Source organism: Dama dama, chromosome X (assembly GCF_033118175.1).
Source record: "Dama dama isolate Ldn47 chromosome X, ASM3311817v1, whole genome shotgun sequence".
Classification (NCBI taxonomy): domain Eukaryota; kingdom Metazoa; phylum Chordata; class Mammalia; order Artiodactyla; family Cervidae; genus Dama; species Dama dama.
In genome coordinates this window covers 30,768,477-30,793,040 of record NC_083714.1, presented here as the reverse complement: position 1 = coordinate 30,793,040, position 24,564 = coordinate 30,768,477, and the positions used below count along the sequence as shown (strand labels likewise).

General features: G+C 43.6%; 2 pseudogenes; both read right to left on the bottom strand.

Annotated features, from left to right (window-relative positions):
- Nucleotides 1-44: 44 nt before the first annotated feature.
- LOC133052594 (mortality factor 4-like protein 1) lies at nt 45-10,513 on the bottom strand (annotated as a pseudogene).
- Nucleotides 10,514-10,613: 100 nt separating this feature from the next.
- LOC133052593 (mortality factor 4-like protein 1) lies at nt 10,614-19,637 on the bottom strand (annotated as a pseudogene).
- Nucleotides 19,638-24,564: the final 4,927 nt, after the last annotated feature.

The window sequence follows — 24,564 nt, the reverse complement described above, 5'->3', positions numbered from 1 at the left end:
GGCAGTTCTGCTCATGACTTTGTCCTCGTTTTCAACAGTAGGATCTACCCGAGACCGTCTCTTGGGAGGAGGCTGAGGTGACTCTCTGGGACAGCCACTATCTCCAGTTCCAGGGGAGTTCTAAGTTTGTTCTTTTTCGTTTTCGCTTCAACGTTTCTCTGTTGCATTGCACCAGGCTTCTTGCCAGGGGCCGCCCCCCGCATGCGTCTTCCGTTCTGCATGCCTCTGCTGACTGGCTCTTTGAAGTTTTTGCTTTGCAGATTGGCATCCACACGCTTCAGGACTCTGCCTTCTGGAATCCAGTCCAAGCCCTGTAATGTATGAAGTATGACACTTGCTTATCTTCGATGGCAACTTCTAGCTACTTCGTTTCCTTTTTTTTTTTTTTTTTATTAGTTGGAGGCTAATTACTTCACAACATTTCAGTGGGTTTTGTCATACATTGATATGAATCAGCCATGGATTTACACGTATTCCCCATCCCGATCCCCCCCTCCCACCTCCCTCTCCACCCGATTCCTCTGGGTCTTCCCAGTGCCCCAGGCCCGAGCACTTGTCTCATGCATCCCACCTGGGCTGGTGATCTGTTTCACCTTAGATAGTATACATGCTGTTCTTTTGAAACATCCCACCCTCACCTTCCCCCACAGAGTTCAAAAGTCTGTTGTGTATTTCTGTGTCTCTTTTTCTGTTTTGCATATAGGGTTATCGTTACCATCTTTCTAAATTCCATATATATGTGTTAGTATGCTTTAATGTTCTTTATCTTTCTGGCTTACTTCACTCTATATAATGGGCTCCAGTTTCATCCATCTCATTAGGACTGATTCAAATGAATTCTTTTTAATGGCTGAGTAATATTCCATGGTGTATATGTACCACAGCTTCCTTATCCATTCGTCTGCTGATGGGCATCTAGGTTGCTTCCATGTCCTGGCAATTATGAACAGTGCTGCGATGAACATTGGGGTGCACGTGTCTCTTTCAGATCTGGTTTCCTCAGTGTGTATGCCCAGAAGTGGTATTGCTGGGTCATATGGCAGTTCTATTTCCAGTTTTTTAAGAATTCTCCACACTGTTTTCCATAGCGGCTGTACTAGTTTGCATTGCCACCAACAGTGTAAGAGGGTTCCCTTTTCTCCACACCCTCTCCAGCATTTATTGCTTGTAGACTTTTGGATAGCAGCCATCCTGGCTGGCGTGTAATGGTACCTCATTGTGGTTTTGATTTGCATTTCTCTGAGAATGAGTGATGTTGCGCATCTTTTCATGTGTGTGTTAGCCATCTGTATGTCTTCTTTGGAGAAATGTCTGATTAGTTCTTTGGCCCATGTTTTGATTGGGTCTTTTATTTTTCTGGAATTGAGCTGCAGGAGTTGCTTGTATATTTTTGAGATTAATCCTTTGTCTCTTTCTTCATTTGCTATTATTTTCTCCCAATCTGAGGGCTGTCTTTTCACCTTACTTATAGTTTCCTTTGTAGTGCAAAAGCTTTTAAGTTTCTTTAGGTCCCATTGGTTTAGTTTTGCTTTTATTTGCAATATTCTGGGAGGTGGGTCATAGCGGATCTTGCTGTGATTTGTGTCAGAGAGTGTTTTGCCTATGTTCTCCTCTAGGAGTTTTATAGTTTCTGGTCTTACATTTAGATCTTTAATCCAGTTTGAGTTTATTTTTGTGTATGGTGTTAGAAAGTGTTCTAGTTTCATTCTTTTACAAGTGGTTGACCAGTTTTCCCAGCACCACTTGTTGAAGAGGTTGTCTTTTTTTCCATTGTATGTCCTTGCCTCCTTTGTCAAAGATAAGGTGTCCATAGGTTCGTGGATTTATCTCTGGGCTTTCTATTCTGTTCCATTGATCTATATTTCTGTCTTTGTGCCACTACCATACTGTCTTGATGACTGTGGCTTTGTAGTAGAGTCTGAAGTCAGGCAGGTTGATTCCTCCAGTTCCATTCTTCTTTCTCAAGATTACTTTGGCTATTCGAGGTTTTTTTGTATTTCCATACAAATTGTGAAATTCTTTGGTCTAGTTCTGTGAAAAATACCGTTGGTAGCTTGATAGGGATTGCACTGAATCTATAGATTGCTCTGGGTAGAATAGCCATTTTGACAGTATTGATTCTTCCAATCCATGAACACGGTATGTTTCTCCATCTGTTTGTGTCCTCTTTGATTTCTTTCATCAGTGTTTTATAGCTTTCTATGTATAGGTCTTTTGTTTCTTTAGGTAGATGTACTCCTAAGTATCTTATTCTTTTTGTTGCAGTGGTGAATGGTATTGTTTCCTTAATTTCTCTTTCTGTTTTTTCATTGTTAGTATATAGGAATGCAAGGGATTTCTGTGTGTTAATTTTATATCCTGCAACTTTACTATATTCATTGATTAGCTCTAGTAATTTTCTGGAAGAGTCTTTAGGGTTTTCTATGTAGAGGATCATGTCATCTGCAAACAGTGAGAGTTTCACTTCTTCTTTTCCTCTCTGGATTCCTTTTACTTCTTTTTCTGCTCTGATTGCTGTGGCCAAAACTTCCAACACTATGTTGAATAGTAGTGGTGAGAGTGGGCACCCTTGTCTTGTTCCTGATTTCAGGGGAAATGCTTTCAATTTTTCACCACTGAGGGTGATACTTGCTGTGGGTTTGTCATATATAGCTTTTATTATGTTGAGGTATGTTCATTCTATTCCTGCTTTCTGGAGAGGTTTAATCATAAATGAGTGTTGAATTTTGTCAAAGGCTGTCTCTGCATCTATTGAGATAATCATACGGTTTTTATCTTTCAATTTGTTACTGTGGTGTATTACATTGATTGATTTGTGGATATTAAAGAATCCTTGCATTCCTGGGATAAAGCCCACTTGGTCATGGTGTATGATTTTTTTAATATGTTGTTGGATTCTGTTTGCTAGAATTTTGTTAAGGATTTTTGCATCTATGTTCATCAGTGATATTGGCCTGTAGTTTTCTTTTTTTGTGGAATCTTTGTCTGGTTTTGGAATTAGGGTGATGGTGGCCTCATAGAATGAGTTTGGAAGCTTACCTTCATCTGCAATTTTCTGGAAGAGTTTGAGTAAGATAGGTGTTAGCTCTTCTCTAAATTTTTGGTAGAATTCAGCTGTGAAGCCATCTGGTCCTGGGCTTTTGTTTGCTGGAAGATTTTTGATTACAGTTTCGATTTCCTTGCTTGTGATGGGTCTGGTAAGATCTTCTGTTTCTTCCTGGTTCAGTTTTGGAAAGTTATACTTTTCTAAGAATTTGTCCATTTCATCCAAGTTGTCCATTCTATTGGCATAGAGCTGCTGGTAGTAGTCTCTTATGATCCTTTGTATTTCAGTGTTGTCTGTTGTGATCTCTCCATTTTCATTTCTAATTTTGTTGATTTGGTTCTTCTCTCTTTGTTTCTTAATGAGTCTTGCTAATGGTTTGTCAGTTTTGTTTATTTTTTCAAAAAACCAGCTTTTAGCTTTGTTGATTTTTGCTATGGTCTCTTTAGTTTCTATTGCATTTATTTCTGCCCTGATTTTTAAGATTTCTTTCCTTCTGCTAACCCTGGGGTTCTTCATTTCTTCCTTCTCTAGTTGCTTTCGGTGTAGAGTTAGGTTATTTATTTGGCTTTTTTCTTGTTTCTTGATGTAAGCGTGTAATGCTATGAACCTTCCCCTTAGCACTGCTTTTACAGTCTCCCATAGGTTTTGGGTTGTTGTGTTTTCATTTTCATTCATTTCTATACATATTTTGATTTCTTCTATGATTTGTTGGTTATTCAGAAGCATGTTATTTAGCCTCCATATGTTTGAATTTTTAACAATTTTTTTCCTGTAATTGAGATCTAATCTTACTGCACTGTGGTCAGAAAAGATGACTGGAAGGATTTCAATTTTTTTGAATTTTCCAAGACCAGATTTATGGCCCAGGATGTGATCTATTCTGGAGAAGGTTCCGTGTGCACTTGAGAAAAAGGTGAAGTTGATTGTTTTGGGGTGAAATGTCCTATAAGATATCAATTAGGTCTAGCTGGTCCATTGTGTCATTTAAGGTTTGTGTTTCCTTGTTAATTTTCTGTTTAGTTGATCTATCCATTGTTGTGAGTGGGGTATTAAAGTCTCCCACTATTATTGTGTTACTATTAATTTCCTCTTTCATACTCGTTAGTGTTTGCCGTACATATTGCGGTGCTCCTATGTTGGGTGCATATATATTTATAATTGTTATATCTTCTTCTTGGATTGATCCTTTGATCATTATGTAGTGTCCTTCTTTGTCTCTTTTCACCTCCTTTATTTGAAAGTCTATTTTATCTGATATGAGTATTGCGACTCCTGCTTTCTTTTGGTCTCCGTTTGCGTGAAATACTTTCTTCCAGCCCTTCACTTTTAGTCTGTATGTGTCTCTTGTTTTGAGGTGGGTCTCTTGTAGACAGCATATATAGGGGTCTTGTTTTTGTATCCATTCAGCCAATCTTTGTCTTTTGGTTGGGGCATTCAACCCATTTCCATTTAAGGTAATTATTGATAGGTGTGGTCCCGTTGCCATTTACTTTGTTGTTTTGGGTTCACCTTTATACAGTCTTTCTGCATTTCCTGTCTAGATAAGATCCTTTAGCATTTGTTGAAGAGCTGGTTTGGTGGTGCTGAATTCTCTCAGCTTTTGCTTGTCTGTAAAGCTTTTGAATTCTCCTTCATATCTGAATGAGATCCTTGCTGGGTACAGTAATCTGGGTTGTAGGTTATTCTCTTTCATTACTTTCAGTACGTCCTGCCATTCCCTTCTGGCCTGGAGGGTTTCTATTGATAGATCAGCTGTTATCCTTACGGGAATCCCTTTGTGTGTTATTTGTTGTTTCTTCCTTGCTGCTTGTAATATTTGTTCTTTGTGTTTGATCTTTGTTAATTTGATTAATATGTGTCTTGGGGTGTTTCGCCTTGGGTTTATCCTGTTTGGGACTCTCTGGGTTTCTTGGACTTGGGTGGCTATTTCCTTCCCAATTTTAGAGAAGTTTTAAGCTATTATCTCCTCGAGTATTTTCTCATGGCCTTTCTTTTTGTCTTCTTCTTCTGGGACTCCTATGATTCGAATGTTGGGGGCGTTTCACATTGTCCCAGAGGTCCCTGAGGTTGTCCTCATTTCTTTTGATCCTTTTTTCTTTTTTCCTCTCTGCTTCATTTATTTCCATCATTTTATCTTCTACCTCACTTATCCTATCTTCTGCCTCCGTTATTCTACTCTTCGTTCCCTCCAAAGTGTTTTTGATCTCATTCATTGCATTATTCATTTTTAATTGACTCTTTTTTATTTCTTCTGGGTCTTTATTAAACATTTCTTGCATCTTTTCAATCTTTGTCTCCGGGCTATTTATCTGTAACTCCATTTTGTTTTCAAGACTTTGGATCATTTTTATCATCATTATTCTAAATTCTTTTTTAGGTAGATTCCCTATCTCCTCCTCTGTTGTTTGACTTGGTGGGCATTTTTCATGTTCCTTTACCTGTTGGATATTTCTTTGCCTTTTCATCTTGTTTAGATTGCTGTGTCTGGAGTGGGCTTTCTGTATTCTGGAGGTCTGTGGTTCCTTTTTATTGTGGAGGATTTACCCCCAATGGGTGGGGTTAGACAATTGGCTTGTCAAGGTTTCCTGGTTGGGGAAGCTTGCATCAGTGTTCTGGGGCATGGAACTTGATTTCTTCTCTTTGGAGAGCAATGGAGTGCCCAGTAATGAGTTTTGAGTTGGGTCTATGTGTTAGGTGTGACCTTGGGCAGCCTGTATGTTGACGTTCAGGGCTGTGTTCCTGCATTGCTGGAGAATTTGCGTGGTATGTCTTGCTCTAAAACTTATTGGCTCTTGGGTGGTGGTTGGTTTCAGTGTAGGTATGGAGGCTTTTGGACGGTCACTTACTACTTAAAGTTCCATGTAGTCAGGAGTTTTCTGGTGTTCTCAGTTTTTGGGCTTAAGTCTCCTGCCTCTGGATTTCAGTTTTATTCTTCCTGTAGTCTCAGGACTTCTCCCAACTATACAGCACTGATAATAAAACTTCTAGGTTAATGGGAAAAAGATTCTCCCCCGTTAGGGACACCCAGAGAGGTTCACAGAGTTACATGAAGAAGAGGAGAGGGAGGAGGGAGATAGAGATGAGCAGGAGGAGAAAAAGGGGGACTCAAGAGGAGAGAGACAGATCTACGCAGTTGTCTGTTCCCAGAGTGTTCTCCGTAGCCCAGACACCGACCAAGATTCACAGAATTGGATTGGGAAGAGAAGGGGAAAGGAGGCAATAGAGGTGTTCTGAGGTAGAAAACAGAGAGTCAAGATTGGGAGAGAATAATCAACACACTCCTGAATAAAAATGGGAACTGAATTTCGGTTTAAAAATAGGGCTTCTCTTTTCTTTTTTTTTTTTTTTGTAAGGTTATAGTGTATTGAAAATGAAAATTAAGGAGTAGTAGAGGGGTACTAGAGGACTTCAAAAGAAATAAGAGAAAAAGAAAAATAGAAAATAGAAGAGAAAAAGGAAAGAAAAAAAAAGAAAGAAAAAAAATTTTTTTCCCTAATTAAAAAAATCGTAAAAATCTATACAAATGAAAGTTAAGGAGTAATGGGGGAGTAATAGGGAATTTTAAAGGAAAATAAAAGAGAAAAAATAAAAAAGAAAAAATAAAAAATTTAAAAAACAAGGTAAAAATACATCTAGGAATTTCTCTGGAGGTGTTGCCGTCAGTGTGGGTTCGGCTCAGTTTCAGATAGCTCCTCGAGCCAGCTTACACTTCTCGATATCTACAGGCCCCTTCCGGTGTAGTCGGTGTTTTATACAGGGATTTTAATCTGTTGCACCAGTCCGTTCTGAAGCGGTTCCCTTTGTTTATTTGGCTTCTGTTTGCCAGTCTCTTCAGAGCCTCATTTCTGCCCTGACACAGGCGGGCGGAGGTGGACTCTTATTCAGGTAGCTAGTTCCGTCGCTGTGCGGGGAGGGGCTGGCGCTGCAGGGAGGGGCTGGCGCTGCAGGGAGGGGCTGGCGCTGCGGGGAGGGGCTGGCACTGCAGGGAGGGGCTCGTGCTGCTTTCTCCGTCTGCGCTGCTCAGGCTCCCAGCCGCTCCATATGGAGCGCGCCCCGCACTGCGCGCGGTTCCAGCCCTCGGGTGTTCCACAAAAGCGCGGAGCAAACAGCTGTGCCTGCTCTCTGTGCCTTCCCCGTCAGAGCGGTCCAGGCAGCCAGGGGCTTGATGGGCGCACTCTCCCCAGGTGTGGCGCGCCCACTTCCTTCCGCGGACCCAGTCTCAGTTTCTGCTGGCGCCAGTCGGGTGCGTGCGCCTTCTGCCCTCCGCGTCCCTAGCCCCAGTCCCCACCCGCGCCGGTCGGGTGCCTGCGCCCTGTGTCTCGCCGCGACCTTCCCCTCCCACCTGCCTCCTGCCTCTGGCGGGGCTGGGCCGGTCCGCAGCCTGCGAGCTCTTCTCTGGACTTTCTCGGTTCCTTTGTTCTGCGAACGGCCAGCAGTGTGTTTGTGCTGGTTAGTTTTCTCTCTCTCTTTTGCTCTCCCACAGTTCAGGTTGGCAACTCACAGAAGCTCCCTCCGATAGTCCTCAGGGCACTCAGGCCCGGACCCTACCCCAAGCAGTGCCGCCTAAGACTCCCTTCCCGGACGGATATCCATCCTTAGCTCTTTTGTCTCACTTTTTATCTTTTATATTTTGTCCTACCTCCTTTTGAAGACAATGGGCTGCTTTTCTGGGCGCCTGATGACCTAAGCTAGCGATCAGAAGTTGTTTAGTGAAGTTTTCTCTGTGTTCAGTTATTCTTTCGATGAATTTGTAGGAGAGAAAGTGGTCTGCCCGTCCTACTCCTGCACCATCTTGGCTCCTCCCCACAAAGGTTCTACTTCGTTTCCTAGAAAAGGAGGTCCACAAGCACGGCACTGCCTCACCCTCTAGGAATTGAGGTTTCGGGTCCTGCTTCGGTGCTGTGGATGAGAGATTGGCTACTGCCACCGCTGCCTCCTCCCACCAACCCTGACTACTGCCACCAACTCTCTACCCCACCCAGCTGTGTGTCAGACTTGCCTTCAGGCATCGCCAACTCTACGTCCTGTTCCCAATGCACCTGCGTCCGCAGACGGCCCAGCAACCGGACCTCAATGCTTTTTTGAGGAGCTAAATATTTAACTGGAGGCAAGAAGGTGACCGAGACGATTAATTTGGCCTTCTACGACTCAGACCATAAAAAATCTGACCGCAGTTCTACAGGAGCTACAGGAGACATGGGTTTGATCCCTAGGTCAGGAAGATCCACTGGAGAATGACACGGTAACCCACTCCCGGGTTCATGCCTGGATAATTCCAGGGACAGTGCAGGCTGGTGGGCTACAGTCCATGGGGAGGCAAGAGTCGCATGAGACTGTCGCGATCTGGAAGACACGCACTAGCACGGAATCCACATTCTTCTTGACAGGAAGATGAGAGAGCTTGTTTGGGCCGGGTAATTAAGTTTTAGTCATCACCTAGCCACCGTTTGAGTTGTCGGGGATTGTGACTTTGATGGCAGTCCTGCTCGTGACTGTGTCCTCGTTTTCAAGAGTAGGATGTACCCTAGACCGTCTCTTGGGAGGAGGCTGAGGTGACTCACAGGGGCAGCCACCATCTCCAGTTCCAGGGGAGTTCTACGTTTGTTCTTTTTCGTTTTCGCTTCAATGTTTCTCTGTTGCATTGCACCAGGCTTCTTGCCAGGGGCCGCCCCTCGCATGCGTCTTCCCCTCTGCATGCCTCTGCTGACTGGCTCTTTGAAGTTCTTCTTGCTTTGCTGATTAGTACCCACATGCTTGAGGACTCTGCTTTCTGGAATGCAGTCCAAGCACTGTAATGTATGAAGTATGGCAGTTGCTTATCTTCGATGGCAACTACTAGCTCCTTTGTTATCTAAAGAAGGAGCTCCACAAGCACGGCCCTGTCTCACCCTCCTGGAATTGAGGCTTCGTGTCCTGCTTCGATGCTGTGGTTGAGAGATTGGCTACTGCCACTGCCTCCTCCTCCCACCAGCCCTGACTACTGCCACCAACTCTCTACCCTACCCAGCTTGCGTCAGACTTGCCCTCAGGCATCGCCAACTCTATGTCCTGGTGCCATGTACATGCGTCCACAGACGGCCCAGCAACCGGACCTCAATGCTTTTTTGAGGAGCTAAATATTTAACTGGAGGCAAGAAGGTGACCGAGACGATTAATTTGGCCTTCCAAGACTCAGACCATAAAAAATCTGACCGCAGTGCTACAGGAGCTACTGGACACACGGGTTTGATCCCTAGGTCAGGAAGATCCCCTGGAGAATGACATGGTAACCCACTCCCGGGTTCATGCCTGGATAATTCCAGGGACAGTGCAGGCTGGTGGGCTACAGTCCATGGGGAGGCAAGAGTCGCATGAGACTGTCGCGATCTGGAAGACACGCACTAGCACGGAATCCACAGTCTTCTTGACAGGAAGATGAGAGAGCTTGTTTGGGCCGGGTACTTATCTTCTAGTCATCACCTAGCCACCGTTTGAGTACTTCGGGGATCGAGATTTTGATGTCACCTCTGCTCATGAACGTTTCCTCATTCTCAACAGTTGGAATTACTCGAGACCTTCTCTGGGGAGGAGGCTGAGGTGATTCACGGGGGCTGCCACCATCTCCAGTTCCAGGGGAGTTCTAAGTTTGTTCTTTTTCGTTTTCACTTCAATGTTTCTCTGTTGCGTTGCACCAGGCTTCTTGCCAGGGGCCGCCCCTTGTATGTGTCTTCCCCTCTGCATGCCTCTGCTGACTGTCTCTTTGAAGTTCTTGCTTTGCAGATTGGTATGCACATGCTTGAGGACTCTGCATTCTGGAATCCAGTCCAAGCACTGTAATGTATGAACTATGTCACTTGCTTATCTTCGATGGCAACTTCTGGCTACTTCGTTTCCTAAAGAAGGAGCTCCACAAGCACGACATTGTCTGACACTCTTGGAATTGAGGCTTCATGTCCTGCTTCGGTGCTGTGGATGAGAGATTGGCTACTGCCACCGCTGCCTCCTCCCACCAGCCCTGACTACTGCCACCAAATCTCTACCCCACCCAGCTGTGCGTCAGACTTGCCCTCAGGCATCGCCAACTCTATGTCCTGGTCCCATGTGCCTGTGTCCCAGACGGCCCAGCAACTGGACCTCAATGCTTTTGTGAGGAGCTAAATAGTTAACTGGAGGCAAGAAGGTGACCGAGATGATTAATTCGGCCTTCCAAGACTCAGACCATAAAAAATCTGACCGCAGTGCTACAGGAGCTAAAGGAGACACGGGTTCGATCCCTCGGTCGGTCAGGAAGATCCACTGGAGAATGACATGGTAAACCAGCCCCGGGTTCATGCCTGAATAATTCCACGGACAGTTCAGGCGGGTGGGCTACAGTCCATGGGGAGGCAAGAGTCGCATGAGACTGTCGCGATCTGGAAGACACGCACTAGCACGGAATCCACATTCTTCTTCAAAGGAAGATGAGAGAGCTTGTTTGGGCCGGGTCATTAAGTTCAAGTCATCACCTAGCCACCGTTTGAATTGTTGGGGATCGTGACTTTGTCGGCAGTTCTGCTCATGACTTTGTCCTCGTTTTCAACAGTAGGATCTACCCGAGACCGTCTCTTGGGAGGAGGCTGAGGTGACTCTCTGGGACAGCCACTATCTCCAGTTCCAGGGGAGTTCTAAGTTTGTTCTTTTTCGTTTTCGCTTCAACGTTTCTCTGTTGCATTGCACCAGGCTTCTTGCCAGGGGCCGCCCCCCGCATGCGTCTTCCGTTCTGCATGCCTCTGCTGACTGGCTCTTTGAAGTTTTTGCTTTGCAGATTGGCATCCACACGCTTCAGGACTCTGCCTTCTGGAATCCAGTCCAAGCCCTGTAATGTATGAAGTATGGCACTTGCTTATCTTCGATGGCAACTTCTAGCTACTTCGTTTCCTTTTTTTTTTTTTTTTTATTAGTTGGAGGCTAATTACTTCACAACATTTCAGTGGGTTTTGTCATACATTGATATGAATCAGCCATGGATTTACACGTATTCCCCATCCCGATCCCCCCCTCCCACCTCCCTCTCCACCCGATTCCTCTGGGTCTTCCCAGTGCCCCAGGCCCGAGCACTTGTCTCATGCATCCCACCTGGGCTGGTGATCTGTTTCACCTTAGATAGTATACATGCTGTTCTTTTGAAACATCCCACCCTCACCTTCCCCCACAGAGTTCAAAAGTCTGTTGTGTATTTCTGTGTCTCTTTTTCTGTTTTGCATATAGGGTTATCGTTACCATCTTTCTAAATTCCATATATATGTGTTAGTATGCTTTAATGTTCTTTATCTTTCTGGCTTACTTCACTCTATATAATGGGCTCCAGTTTCATCCATCTCATTAGGACTGATTCAAATGAATTCTTTTTAATGGCTGAGTAATATTCCATGGTGTATATGTACCACAGCTTCCTTATCCATTCGTCTGCTGATGGGCATCTAGGTTGCTTCCATGTCCTGGCAATTATGAACAGTGCTGCGATGAACATTGGGGTGCACGTGTCTCTTTCAGATCTGGTTTCCTCAGTGTGTATGCCCAGAAGTGGTATTGCTGGGTCATATGGCAGTTCTATTTCCAGTTTTTTAAGAATTCTCCACACTGTTTTCCATAGCGGCTGTACTAGTTTGCATTGCCACCAACAGTGTAAGAGGGTTCCCTTTTCTCCACACCCTCTCCAGCATTTATTGCTTGTAGACTTTTGGATAGCAGCCATCCTGGCTGGCGTGTAATGGTACCTCATTGTGGTTTTGATTTGCATTTCTCTGAGAATGAGTGATGTTGCGCATCTTTTCATGTGTGTGTTAGCCATCTGTATGTCTTCTTTGGAGAAATGTCTGATTAGTTCTTTGGCCCATGTTTTGATTGGGTCTTTTATTTTTCTGGAATTGAGCTGCAGGAGTTGCTTGTATATTTTTGAGATTAATCCTTTGTCTCTTTCTTCATTTGCTATTATTTTCTCCCAATCTGAGGGCTGTCTTTTCACCTTACTTATAGTTTCCTTTGTAGTGCAAAAGCTTTTAAGTTTCTTTAGGTCCCATTGGTTTAGTTTTGCTTTTATTTGCAATATTCTGGGAGGTGGGTCATAGCGGATCTTGCTGTGATTTGTGTCAGAGTGTTTTGCCTATGTTCTCCTCTAGGAGTTTTATAGTTTCTGGTCTTACATTTAGATCTTTAATCCAGTTTGAGTTTATTTTTGTGTATGGTGTTAGAAAGTGTTCTAGTTTCATTCTTTTACAAGTGGTTGACCAGTTTTCCCAGCACCACTTGTTGAAGAGGTTGTCTTTTTTTCCATTGTATGTCCTTGCCTCCTTTGTCAAAGATAAGGTGTCCATAGGTTCGTGGATTTATCTCTGGGCTTTCTATTCTGTTCCATTGATCTATATTTCTGTCTTTGTGCCACTACCATACTGTCTTGATGACTGTGGCTTTGTAGTAGAGTCTGAAGTCAGGCAGGTTGATTCCTCCAGTTCCATTCTTCTTTCTCAAGATTACTTTGGCTATTCGAGGTTTTTTTGTATTTCCATACAAATTGTGAAATTCTTTGGTCTAGTTCTGTGAAAAATACCGTTGGTAGCTTGATAGGGATTGCACTGAATCTATAGATTGCTCTGGGTAGAATAGCCATTTTGACAGTATTGATTCTTCCAATCCATGAACACGGTATGTTTCTCCATCTGTTTGTGTCCTCTTTGATTTCTTTCATCAGTGTTTTATAGTTTTCTATGTATAGGTCTTTTGTTTCTTTAGGTAGATGTACACCTAAGTATCTTATTCTTTTTGTTGCAGTGGTGAATGGTATTGTTTCCTTAATTTCTCTTTCTGTTTTTTCATTGTTAGTATATAGGAATGCAAGGGATTTCTGTGTGTTAATTTTATATCCTGCAACTTTACTATATTCATTGATTAGCTCTAGTAATTTTCTGGAAGAGTCTTTAGGGTTTTCTATGTAGAGGATCATGTCATCTGCAAACAGTGAGAGTTTCACTTCTTCTTTTCCTCTCTGGATTCCTTTTACTTCTTTTTCTGCTCTGATTGCTGTGGCCAAAACTTCCAACACTATGTTGAATAGTAGTGGTGAGAGTGGGCACCCTTGTCTTGTTCCTGATTTCAGGGGAAATGCTTTCAATTTTTCACCACTGAGGGTGATACTTGCTGTGGGTTTGTCATATATAGCTTTTATTATGTTGAGGTATGTTCATTCTATTCCTGCTTTCTGGAGAGGTTTAATCATAAATGAGTGTTGAATTTTGTCAAAGGCTGTCTCTGCATCTATTGAGATAATCATACGGTTTTTATCTTTCAATTTGTTACTGTGGTGTATTACATTGATTGATTTGTGGATATTAAAGAATCCTTGCATTCCTGGGATAAAGCCCACTTGGTCATGGTGTATGATTTTTTTAATATGTTGTTGGATTCTGTTTGCTAGAATTTTGTTAAGGATTTTTGCATCTATGTTCATCAGTGATATTGGCCTGTAGTTTTCTTTTTTTGTGGAATCTTTGTCTGGTTTTGGAATTAGGGTGATGGTGGCCTCATAGAATGAGTTTGGAAGCTTACCTTCATCTGCAATTTTCTGGAAGAGTTTGAGTAAGATAGGTGTTAGCTCTTCTCTAAATTTTTGGTAGAATTCAGCTGTGAAGCCATCTGGTCCTGGGCTTTTGTTTGCTGGAAGATTTTTGATTACAGTTTCGATTTCCTTGCTTGTGATGGGTCTGGTAAGATCTTCTGTTTCTTCCTGGTTCAGTTTTGGAAAGTTATACTTTTCTAAGAATTTGTCCATTTCATCCAAGTTGTCCATTCTATTGGCATAGAGCTGCTGGTAGTAGTCTCTTATGATCCTTTGTATTTCAGTGTTGTCTGTTGTGATCTCTCCATTTTCATTTCTAATTTTGTTGATTTGGTTCTTCTCTCTTTGTTTCTTAATGAGTCTTGCTAATGGTTTGTCAGTTTTGTTTATTTTTTCAAAAAACCAGCTTTTAGCTTTGTTGATTTTTGCTATGGTCTCTTTAGTTTCTATTGCATTTATTTCTGCCCTGATTTTTAAGATTTCTTTCCTTCTGCTAACCCTGGGGTTCTTCATTTCTTCCTTCTCTAGTTGCTTTAGGTGTAGAGTTAGGTTATTTAATTGGTTTTTTTCTTGTTTCTTGATGTAAGCGTGTAATGCTATGAACCTTCCCCTTAGCACTGCTTTTACAGTCTCCCATAGGTTTTGGGTTGTTGTGTTTTCATTTTCATTCATTTCTATACATATTTTGATTTCTTTTTTGATTTCTTCTATGATTTGTTGGTTATTCAGAAGCGTGTTATTTAGCCTCCATATGTTTGAATTTTTAACAATTTTTTTCCTGTAATTGAGATCTAATCTTACTGCACTGTGGTCAGAAAAGATGACTGGAAGGATTTCAATTTTTTTGAATTTTCCAAGACCAGATTTATGGCCCAGGATTTGATCTATTCTGGAGAAGGTTCCGTGTGCACTTGAGAAAAAGGTGAAGTTGATTGTTTTGGGGTGAAATGTCCTATAAGATATCAATTAGGTCTAGCTGGTCCATTGTGTCATTTAAGGTTTGTGTTTCCTTGTTAATTTTCTGTTTAGTTGATCTATCCATTGTTGTGAGTGGGGTATTAAAGTCTCCCACTATTATTGTGTTACTATTAATTTCCTCTTTCATACTCGTTAGTGTTTGCCGTACATATTGCGGTGCTCCTATGTTGGGTGCATATATATTTATAATTGTTATATCTTCTTCTTGGATTGATCCTTTGATCATTATGTAGTGTCCTTCTTTGTCTCTTTTCACCTCCTTTATTTGAAAGTCTATTTTATCTGATATGAGTATTGCGACTCCTGCTTTCTTTTGGTCTCCGTTTGCGTGAAATACTTTCTTCCAGCCCTTCACTTTTAGTCTGTATGTGTCTCTTGTTTTGAGGTGGGTCTCTTGTAGACAGCATATATAGGGGTCTTGTTTTTGTATCCATTCAGCCAATCTTTGTCTTTTGGTTGGGGCATTCAACCCATTTCCATTTAAGGTAATTATTGATAGGTGTGGTCCCGTTGCCATTTACTTTGTTGTTTTGGGTTCACCTTTATACAGTCTTTCTGCATTTCCTGTCTAGATAAGATCCTTTAGCATTTGTTGAAGAGCTGGTTTGGTGGTGCTGAATTCTCTCAGCTTTTGCTTGTCTGTAAAGCTTTTGAATTCTCCTTCATATCTGAATGAGATCCTTGCTGGGTACAGTAATCTGGGTTGTAGGTTATTCTCTTTCATTACTTTCAGTACGTCCTGCCATTCCCTTCTGGCCTGGAGGGTTTCTATTGATAGATCAGCTGTTATCCTTATGGGAATCCCTTTGTGTGTTATTTGTTGTTTCTTCCTTGCTGCTTGTAATATTTGTTCTTTGTGTTTGATCTTTGTTAATTTGATTAATATGTGTCTTGGGGTGTTTCGCCTTGGGTTTATCCTGTTTGGGACTCTCTGGGTTTCTTGGACTTGGGTGGCTATTTCCTTCCCAATTTTAGAGAAGTTTTAAGCTATTATCTCCTCGAGTATTTTCTCATGGCCTTTCTTTTTGTCTTCTTCTTCTGGGACTCCTATGATTCGAATGTTGGGGGCGTTTCACATTGTCCCAGAGGTCCCTGAGGTTGTCCTCATTTCTTTTGATCCTTTTTTCTTTTTTCCTCTCTGCTTCATTTATTTCCATCATTTTATCTTCTACCTCACTTATCCTATCTTCTGCCTCCGTTATTCTACTCTTCGTTCCCTCCAAAGTGTTTTTGATCTCATTCATTGCATTATTCATTTTTAATTGACTCTTTTTTATTTCTTCTGGGTCTTTATTAAACATTTCTTGCATCTTTTCAATCTTTGTCTCCGGGCTATTTATCTGTAACTCCATTTTGTTTTCAAGACTTTGGATCATTTTTATTATCATTATTCTAAATTCTTTTTTAGGTAGATTCCCTATCTCCTCCTCTGTTGTTTGACTTGGTGGGCATTTTTCATGTTCCTTTACCTGTTGGATATTTCTTTGCCTTTTCATCTTGTTTAGATTGCTGTGTCTGGAGTGGGCTTTCTGTATTCTGGAGGTCTGTGGTTCCTTTTTATTGTGGAGGATTTACCCCCAATGGGTGGGGTTAGACAATTGGCTTGTCAAGGTTTCCTGGTTGGGGAAGCCTGCATCAGTGTTCTGGGGCATGGAACTTGATTTCTTCTCTTTGGAGAGCAATGGAGTGCCCAGTAATTAGTTTTGAGTTGGGTCTATGTGTTAGGTGTGACCTTGGGCAGCCTGTATGTTGATGTTCAGGGCTGTGTTCCTGCATTGCTGGAGAATTTGCGTGGTATGTCTTGCTCTAAAACTTATTGGCTCTTGGGTGGTGGTTGGTTTCAGTGTAGGTATGGAGGCTTTTGGACGGTCACTTACTACTTAAAGTTCCATGTAGTCAGGAGTTTTCTGGTGTTCTCAGGTTTTGGGCTTAAGTCTCCTGCCTCTGGATTTCAGTTTTATTCTTCCTGTAGTCTCAGGACTTCTCCCAACTATACAGCACTGATAATAAAACTTCTAGGTTAATGGGAAAAAGATTCTCCCCCGTTAGGGACACCCAGAGAGGTTCACAGAGTTACATGAAGAAGAGGAGAGGGAGGAGGGAGATAGAGATGAGCAGGAGGAGAAAAAGGGGGACTCAAGAGGAGAGAGACAGATCTACGCAGTTGTCTGTTCCCAGAGTGTTCTCCGTAGCCCAGACACCGACCAAGATTCACAGAATTGGATTGGGAAGAGAAGGGGAAAGGAGGCAATAGAGGTGTTCTGAGGTAGAAAACAGAGAGTCAAGATTGGGAGAGAATAATCAACACACTCCTGAATAAAAATGGGAACTGAATTTCGGTTTAAAAATATGGCTTCTCTTTTCTTTTTTTTTTTTGTAAGGTTATAGTGTATTGAAAATGAAAATTACGGAGTAGTAGAGGGGTACTAGAGGACTTCAAAAGAAATAAGAGAAAGAGAAAAATAGAAAATAGAAGAGAAAAAGGAAAGAAAAAAAAAGAAAGAAAAAAAAATTTTTTTCCCTAATTAAAAAAATCGTAAAAATCTATACAAATGAAAGTTAAGGAGTAATGGGGGAGTAATAGGGAATTTTAAAGGAAAATAAAAGAGAAAAAATAAAAAAGAAAAAATAAAAAATTTAAAAAACAAGGTAAAAATACATCTAGGAATTTCTCTGGAGGTGTTGCCATCAGTGTGGGTTCGGCTCAGTTTCAGATAGCTCCTCGAGCCAGCTTACACTTCTCGATATCTACAGGCCCCTTCCGGTGTAGTCGGTGTTTTATACAGGGATTTTAATCTGTTGCACCGGTCCGTTCTGAAGCGGTTCCCTTTGTTTATTTGGCTTCTGTTTGCCAGTCTCTTCAGAGCCTCATTTCTGCCCTGACACAGGCGGGCGGAGGTGGACTCTTATTCAGGTAGCTAGTTCCGTCGCTGTGCGGGGAGGGGCTGGCGCTGCAGGGAGGGGCTGGCGCTGCGGGGAGGGGCTGGCGCTGCAGGGAGGGGCTGGTGCTGCTTTCTCCGTCTGCGCTGCTCAGGCTCCCAGCCGCTCCATATGGAGCGCGCCCCGCACTGCGCGCGGTTCCAGCCCTCGGGTGTTCCACAAAAGCGCGGAGCAAACAGCTGTGCCTGCTCTCTGTGCCTTCCCCGTCAGAGCGGTCCAGGCAGCCAGGGGCTTGATGGGCGCACTCTCCCCAGGTGTGGCGCGCCCACTTCCTTCCGCGGACCCAGTCTCAGTTTCTGCTGGCGCCAGTCGGGTGCGTGCGCCTTCTACCCTCCGCGTCCCTAGCCCCAGTCCCCACCCGCGCCGGTCGGGTGCCTGCGCCCTGTGTCTCGCCGCGACCTTCCCCTCCCCCCTGCCTCCTGCCTCTGGCGGGGCTGGGCCGGTCCGCAGCCTGCGAGCTCTTCTCTGGACTTTCTCGGTTCCTTTGTTCTGCGAACGGCCAGCAGTGTGTTTGGGCCGGTTAGTTTTCTCTCTCTCTTTTGCTCTCCCACAGTTCAGGTTGGCAACTCACAGAAGCTCCCTCCGATAGTCCTCAGGGCACTCAGGCCCGGACCCTACCCCAAGCAGTGCCGCCTAAGACTCCCTTCCCGGACGGATATCCATCCTTAGCTCTTTTGTCTCACTTTTTATCTTTTATATTTTGTCCTACCTCCTTTTGAAGACAATGGGCTGCTTTTCTGGGCGCCTGATGACCTAAGCTAGCGATCAGAAGTTGTTTAGTGAAGTTTTCTCTGTGTTCAGTTATTCTTTCGATGAATTTGTAGGAGAGAAAGTGGTCTGCCCGTCCTACTCCTGCACCATCTTGGCTCCTCCCCACAAAGGTTCTACTTCGTTTCCTAGAAAAGGAGGTCCACAAGCACGGCACTGCCTCACCCTCTAGGAATTGAGGTTTCGGGTCCTGCTTCGGTGCTGTGGATGAGAGATTGGCTACTGCCACCGCTGCCTCCTCCCACCAACCCTGACTACTGCCACCAACTCTCTACCCCACCCAGCTGTGTGTCAGACTTGCCTTCAGGCATCGCCAACTCTACGTCCTGTTCCCAATGCACCTGCGTCCGCAGACGGCCCAGCAACCTGACCTCAATGCTTTTTTGAGGAGCTAAATATTTAACTGGAGGCAAGAAGGTGACCGAGACGATTAATTTGGCCTTCTACGACTCAGACCATAAAAAATCTGACCGCAGTTCTACAGGAGCTACAGGAGACATGGGTTTGATCCCTAGGTCAGGAAGATCCACTGGAGAATGACACGGTAACCCACTCCCGGGTTCATGCCTGGATAATTCCAGGGACAGTGCAGGCTGGTGGGCTACAGTCCAGGGGGAGGCAAGAGTCGCATGAGACTGTCGTGATCTGGAAGACACGCACTAGCATGGAATCCACATTCTTCTTGACAGGAAGATGAGAGAGCTTGTTTGGGCCGGGTAATTAAGTTTTAGTCATCACCTAGCCACCGTTTGAGTTGTCGGGGATTGTGACTTTGATGGCAGTCCTGCTCGTGACTGTGTCCTCGTTTTCAAGAGTAGGATGTACCCTAGACCGTCTCTTGGGAGGAGGCTGAGGTGACTCACAGGGGCAGCCACCATCTCCAGTTCCAGGGGAGTTCTACGTTTGTTCTTTTTCGTTTTCGCTTCAATGTTTCTCTGTTGCATTGCACCAGGCTTCTTGCCAGGGGCCGCCCCTCGCATGCGTCTTCCCCTCTGCATGCCTCTGCTGACTGGCTCTTTGAAGTTCTTCTTGCTTTGCTGATTAGTACCCACATGCTTGAGGACTCTGCTTTCTGGAATGCAGTCCAAGCACTGTAATGTATGAAGTATGGCAGTTGCTTATCTTCGATGGCAACTACTAGCTCCTTTGTTATCTAAAGAAGGAGCTCCACAAGCACGGCCCTGTCTCACCCTCCTGGAATTGAGGCTTCGTGTCCTGCTTCGATGCTGTGGTTGAGAGATTGGCTACTGCCACTGCCTCCTCCTCCCACCAGCCCTGACTACTGCCACCAACTCTCTACCCTACCCAGCTTGCGTCAGACTTGCCCTCAGGCATCGCCAACTCTATGTCCTGGTGCCATGTACATGCGTCCACAGACGGCCCAGCAACCGGACCTCAATGCTTTTTTGAGGAGCTAAATATTTAACTGGAGGCAAGAAGGTGACCGAGACGATTAATTTGGCCTTCCAAGACTCAGACCATAAAAAATCTGACCGCAGTGCTACAGGAGCTACTGGACACACGGGTTTGATCCCTAGGTCAGGAAGATCCCCTGGAGAATGACATGGTAACCCACTCCCGGGTTCATGCCTGGATAATTCCAGGGACAGTGCAGGCTGGTGGGCTACAGTCCATGGGGAGGCAAGAGTCGCATGAGACTGTCGCGATCTGGAAGACACGCACTAGCACGGAATCCACAGTCTTCTTGACAGGAAGATGAGAGAGCTTGTTTGGGCCGGGTACTTATCTTCTAGTCATCACCTAGCCACCGTTTGAGTACTTCGGGGATCGAGATTTTGATGTCACCTCTGCTCATGAACGTTTCCTCATTCTCAACAGTTGGAATTACTCGAGACCTTCTCTGGGGAGGAGGCTGAGGTGACTCACGGGGGCTGCCACCATCTCCAGTTCCAGGGGAGTTCTAAGTTTGTTCTTTTTCGTTTTCACTTCAATGTTTCTCTGTTGCGTTGCACCAGGCTTCTTGCCAGGGGCCGCCCCTTGTATGTGTCTTCCCCTCTGCATGCCTCTGCTGACTGTCTCTTTGAAGTTCTTGCTTTGCAGATTGGTATGCACATGCTTGAGGACTCTGCATTCTGGAATCCAGTCCAAGCACTGTAATGTATGAACTATGTCACTTGCTTATCTTCGATGGCAACTTCTGGCTACTTCGTTTCCTAAAGAAGGAGCTCCACAAGCACGACATTGTCTGACACTCTTGGAATTGAGGCTTCATGTCCTGCTTCGGTGCTGTGGATGAGAGATTGGCTACTGCCACCGCCGCCTCCTCCCACCAGCCCTGACTACTGCCACCAAATCTCTACCCCACCCAGCTGTGCGTCAGACTTGCCCTCAGGCATCGCCAACTCTATGTCCTGGTCCCATGTGCCTGTGTCCCAGACGGCCCAGCAACCGGACCTCAATGCTTTTGTGAGGAGCTAAATATTTAACTGGAGGCAAGAAGGTGACCGAGATGATTAATTCGGCCTTCCAAGACTCAGACCATAAAAAATCTGACCGCAGTGCTACAGGAGCTAAAGGAGACACGGGTTCGATCCCTCGGTCGGTCAGGAAGATCCACTGGAGAATGACATGGTAAACCAGCCCCGGGTTCATGCCTGAATAATTCCACGGACAGTTCAGGCGGGTGGGCTACAGTCCATGGGGAGGCAAGAGTCGCATGAGACTGTCGCGATCTGGAAGACACGCACTAGCACGGAATCCACATTCTTCTTCAAAGGAAGATGAGAGAGCTTGTTTGGGCCGGGTCATTAAGTTCAAGTCATCACCTAGCCACCGTTTGAATTGTTGGGGATCGTGACTTTGTCGGCAGTTCTGCTCATGACTTTGTCCTCGTTTTCAACAGTAGGATCTACCCGAGACCGTCTCTTGGGAGGAGGCTGAGGTGACTCTCTGGGACAGCCACTATCTCCAGTTCCAGGGGAGTTCTAAGTTTGTTCTTCTTCGTTTTCGCTTCAACGTTTCTCTGTTGCATTGCACCAGGCTTCTTGCCAGGGGCCGCCCCTCGCATGCGTCTTCCGTTCTGCATGCCTCTGCTGACTGGCTCTTTGAAGTTTTTGCTTTGCAGATTGGCATCCACACGCTTCAGGACTCTGCCTTCTGGAATCCAGTCCAAGCCTTGTAATGTATGAAGTATGGCACTTGCTTATCTTCGATGGCAACTTCTAGCTACTTCGTTTCCTTTTTTTTTTTTTTTTATTAGTTGGAGGCTAATTACTTCACAACATTTCAGTGGGTTTTGTCATACATTGATATGAATCAGCCATGGATTTACACGTATTCCCCATCCCGATCCCCCCCTCCCACCTCCCTCTCCACCCGATTCCTCTGGGTCTTCCCAGTGCCCCAGGCCCGAGCACTTGTCTCATGCATCCCACCTGGGCTGGTGATCTGTTTCACCTTAGATAGTATACATGCTGTTCTTTTGAAACATCCCACCCTCACCTTCCCCCACAGAGTTCAAAAGTCTGTTGTGTATTTCTGTGTCTCTTTTTCTGTTTTGCATATAGGGTTATCGTTACCATCTTTCTAAATTCCATATATATGTGTTAGTATGCTTTAATGTTCTTTATCTTTCTGGCTTACTTCACTCTATATAATGGGCTCCAGTTTCATCCATCTCATTAGGACTGATTCAAATGAATTCTTTTTAATGGCTGAGTAATATTCCATGGTGTATATGTACCACAGCTTCCTTATCCATTCGTCTGCTGATGGGCATCTAGGTTGCTTCCATGTCCTGGCAATTATGAACAGTGCTGCGATGAACATTGGGGTGCACGTGTCTCTTTCAGATCTGGTTTCCTCAGTGTGTATGCCCAGAAGTGGTATTGCTGGGTCATATGGCAGTTCTATTTCCAGTTTTTTAAGAATTCTCCACACTGTTTTCCATAGCGGCTGTACTAGTTTGCATTGCCACCAACAGTGTAAGAGGGTTCCCTTTTCTCCACACCCTCTCCAGCATTTATTGCTTGTAGACTTTTGGATAGCAGCCATCCTGGCTGGCGTGTAATGGTACCTCATTGTGGTTTTGATTTGCATTTCTCTGAGAATGAGTGATGTTGAGCATCTTTTCATGTGTGTGTTAGCCATCTGTATGTCTTCTTTGGAGAAATGTCTGATTAGTTCTTTGGCCCATGTTTTGATTGGGTCTTTTATTTTTCTGGAATTGAGCTGCAGGAGTTGCTTGTATATTTTTGAGATTAATCCTTTGTCTCTTTCTTCATTTGCTATTATTTTCTCCCAATCTGAGGGCTGTCTTTTCACCTTACTTATAGTTTCCTTTGTAGTGCAAAAGCTTTTAAGTTTCATTAGGTCCCATTGGTTTAGTTTTGCTTTTATTTGCAATATTCTGGGAGGTGGGTCATAGCGGATCTTGCTGTGATTTGTGTCAGAGAGTGTTTTGCCTATGTTCTCCTCTAGGAGTTTTATAGTTTCTGGTCTTACATTTAGATCTTTAATCCAGTTTGAGTTTATTTTTGTGTATGGTGTTAGAAAGTGTTCTAGTTTCATTCTTTTACAAGTGGTTGACCAGTTTTCCCAGCACCACTTGTTGAAGAGGTTGTCTTTTTTTCCATTGTATGTCCTTGCCTCCTTTGTCAAAGATAAGGTGTCCATAGGTTCGCGGATTTATCTCTGGGCTTTCTATTCTGTTCCATTGATCTATATTTCTGTCTTTGTGCCACTACCATACTGTCTTGATGACTGTGGCTTTGTAGTAGAGTCTGAAGTCAGGCAGGTTGATTCCTCCAGTTCCATTCTTCTTTCTCAAGATTACTTTGGCTATTCGAGGTTTTTTTGTATTTCCATACAAATTGTGAAATTCTTTGGTCTAGTTCTGTGAAAAATACCGTTGGTAGCTTGATAGGGATTGCACTGAATCTATAGATTGCTCTGGGTAGAATAGCCATTTTGACAGTATTGATTCTTCCAATCCATGAACACGGTATGTTTCTCCATCTGTTTGTGTCCTCTTTGATTTCTTTCATCAGTGTTTTATAGCTTTCTATGTATAGGTCTTTTGTTTCTTTAGGTAGATGTACTCCTAAGTATCTTATTCTTTTTGTTGCAGTGGTGAATGGTATTGTTTCCTTAATTTCTCTTTCTGTTTTTTCATTGTTAGTATATAGGAATGCAAGGGATTTCTGTGTGTTAATTTTATATCCTGCAACTTTACTATATTCATTGATTAGCTCTAGTAATTTTCTGGAAGAGTCTTTAGGGTTTTCTATGTAGAGGATCATGTCATCTGCAAACAGTGAGAGTTTCACTTCTTCTTTTCCTCTCTGGATCCCTTTTATTTCTTTTTCTGCTCTGATTGCTGTGGCCAAAACTTCCAACACTATGTTGAATAGTAGTGGTGAGAGTGGGCACCCTTGTCTTGTTCCTGATTTCAGGGGAAATGCTTTCAATTTTTCACCACTGAGGGTGATACTTGCTGTGGGTTTGTCATATATAGCTTTTATTATGTTGAGGTATGTTCATTCTATTCCTGCTTTCTGGAGAGGTTTAATCATAAATGAGTGTTGAATTTTGTCAAAGGCTTTCTCTGCATCTATTGAGATAATCATACGGTTTTTATCTTTCAATTTGTTACTGTGGTGTATTACATTGATTGATTTGTGGATATTAAAGAATCCTTGCATTCCTGGGATAAAGCCCACTTGGTCATGGTGTATGATTTTTTTAATATGTTGTTGGATTCTGTTTGCTAGAATTTTGTTAAGGATTTTTGCATCTATGTTCATCAGTGATATTGGCCTGTAGTTTTCTTTTTTTGTGGCATCTTTGTCTGGTTTTGGAATTAGGGTGATGGTGGCCTCATAGAATGAGTTTGGAAGCTTACCTTCATCTGCAATTTTCTGGAAGAGTTTGAGTAAGATAGGTGTTAGCTCTTCTCTAAATTTTTGGTAGAATTCAGCTGTGAAGCCATCTGGTCCTGGGCTTTTGTTTGCTGGAAGATTTTTGATTACAGTTTCGATTTCCTTGCTTGTGATGGGTCTGTTAACATCTTCTATTTCTTCCTGGTTCAGTTTTGGAAAGTTATACTTTTCTAAGAATTTGTCCATTTCATCCAAGTTGTCCATTCTATTGGCATAGAGCTGCTGGTAGTAGTCTCTTATGATCCTTTGTATTTCAGTGTTGTCTGTTGTGATCTCTCCATTTTCATTTCTAATTTTGTTGATTTGGTTCTTCTCTCTTTGTTTCTTAATGAGTCTTGCTAATGGTTTGTCAGTTTTGTTTA